The 2601-nt window shown below is 48.0% G+C and overlaps 1 pseudogene; it reads left to right on the top strand.

The window, feature by feature from the left end:
- The first annotated feature begins 217 nt into the window (after positions 1-217).
- Positions 218-1080, top strand: LOC110580251 (annotated as a pseudogene).
- Positions 1081-2601: the final 1521 nt, after the last annotated feature.

The raw sequence follows: 2601 nt of genomic DNA, 5'->3' as shown, positions 1-2601 counted from the left end.
ATTATAAATAAACTGCATGGTTTTTATACAGCTTTAATAAGTGTCAAATAAAGTACAGATCCAAAATTTTTAAAAAATACAAAAGTCACACTTAACCCTCTAAACTGGGTCTCTCTCTTTCCAGCCATACATATGGTGGGTACCATGGAAAGAGAAAATGTGAGTTTCCCCAGCACAATTGTGTTGCTGTGCTTCCCAGATTATCCATGGCTAAGAAATGCCCCTCTTTGGAGTGGTCCTGGTCTCTTACATCCTCACCCTGATGGGGAACAGCTCCATCATCTTTCTTTGCATAGTGGAGCCCAGACTCCAGACTCCCATGTACTTCTTCCTGGACAATCTCTCTGTGCTGGACCTTTGTGTCACCCGCACCATTGTGCCCCAGCTGCTGGCCAACCTCTGGGGGGCAGAGAAGACCATTGCTTCCTGGGGCCGCATCACCCAGGCCTACCTCTTCCACTGGACAGGATGCACTGAATGTGCTGTACTGGAGGTAAGGCTTTTGATCGCTACGTGGCTATCTGCCGGCCGCTCCAGTACACTCTCATCATGAGGCCCCGGGTGTGTTTGCAACTGGCAACTGCTGCCTGGTCCAGTGGCCTGGCCAACACAATGCTCCAAGCTACACTCATTCTCCAGCTCCACCACTGTGGTCACCATACACTCAACCACTTCTTCTGCGAAGTACCTGTCCTGATCAAGCTGGCCTGTGGTGACACCACTGCTAATGACCAGTCCCTGGCTGTGGGAGCCATCCTTTTTGCACTGAAGGCTCCTCGGCTTGTGCTAGTCTCCTACACATTCATTGCCAAGGATGTGTTGAAGGTACCTTCAGCTGACAGAAGGTACAAGGCCCTCAGCACCTGCAGCTCCCACTGGGAGGTTGTCATCATGTACTTTGGACCAGCCATCTACATGTACCTCCAGCCCCCTGCCAATAGCACCCAGGCCAGATTCATGGCCTTCTTCTACTGTGTTATCACCCCACTGCTCAACCCCCTCATCTACACCCTGAGACACAAAGATGTGAAGAGAGCGTGCAAGAGGATCCTACAACCCCAGAGTGAGGTAAAATCCTAAAAAAGGATAGAAGTCATAAAAAAGACAGGTAATCTCTGTTTGTCTCCTGGGCCAACCACATGCACATCTCAGTAAATATGGGCAAGTCTCTTTCCAAATGAAGGTTCAACAAAAAATTAAAAACAGATATACACTATGACTCAGCAATTGCACTACTGGGTATTTACCCCAAAGACACAGATATACTGAAAAAAAGGGGCACCTGCACCCCAATGTTCATAGCAGCAATGTCCACAATAGCCAAACCATGGAAAGAGCCAAGATGCCCTTCAACAGATGACTGGATAAAGATGTGGTCCATATATACAATGGAATATTACTCAGCCATCAGAAAGGATGAATACAGACAGGAAAAGATGGTGGAGGAGTAGGGGACCCTATTCCAACTGGTCCTTAGAATTGAGCTGGATATCTACCAGACCACTCTGAACACCCACGAAATCAGCCTGAGATGTAAGAAGATAGATCTGGATCTCTACAAACAGAATATCGCAGGCGGTTGGTTTCAAGGTATGAAGCAGATATTGGAGAATAAATGGCAGTAGGAGGGAGCCAATCTAGCTGGATACTACACCACTGGTGAGCGATAGCCTCCCACACTGGGGACAGGGCACAGACTCACAGACCAGTAGCGGCAGGGAAAGGACTTTAGGGCAGCCCCCCTGACAGAAACTGGAGCAGTGGGGCCCCACATGCAAATTGGGGGTGGCTGGTGGTTTTAGAAGCACAAAGGGCAGAGACAAGCCCGACCTGGAGGAAAGACTGCGAGCACTGCAGAGGAGCGCACAACCCAGGATGCTGCAATTTATAGCGGCACAGACAGAAACAGAGATAGTGTGGCCTGGAGAGTTCACTGAAGAACAGACTGCAATATCTCTGTTCTGAGGCAGAGGGTTGGAAATGGTCTCTTCTGCTCTGACTCTCAGAAGAGACATGGAAAGCCACCAGGCAAAGCCACCAGAGAACAAAGGCCCTGAAAAACCGGTTTTCACTGAGCCCATCCCCAGCCATAGGGGGCAGGCAACTCTGCCCAAACAGGGTTGCCTGAGTAACAGTGCGGCAGGCCCCTCCCCCAGAAGACTGGCTGGGAAAACAAGAAGCCAGCAACCCTAAGGTCCCTTGAAAACAGGTACATTTTGCTTGGGTTGTGGTCAATAATTTGGACTCTATACATTCCCTCAAACACCCATCAACAGAACGACTAGGAGGAGGAACCCCCAAAATAGGAAAGACTCAGAGATTATGACTTAGGCTGCAGATTTACAAATGGATGCAGATATAACCAAGATGTCAGAGATGGAATTCAGGCTAGCAACTGCGAAGACAATAGCTAAAATGGAGAAATCAATTAATGGCAACATAGAGTCTCTAAGAGCAGAAATGAAAGCTTAATTGGCAGAACTAAAAAATGCTATTAATGAGATCCAATCCAATCTACATAACCTAACAGGTAGGGTAAGTGAGGCAGAACGAACTAGTGACCTGGAAGACCATTTAATAGATAAAAAGGGAAAAGAAGAG

This window comes from Neomonachus schauinslandi, chromosome 7 (assembly GCF_002201575.2).
Source record: "Neomonachus schauinslandi chromosome 7, ASM220157v2, whole genome shotgun sequence".
NCBI lineage: Eukaryota > Metazoa > Chordata > Mammalia > Carnivora > Phocidae > Neomonachus > Neomonachus schauinslandi.
This window is presented reverse-complemented; position numbering and strand designations above follow the sequence as displayed.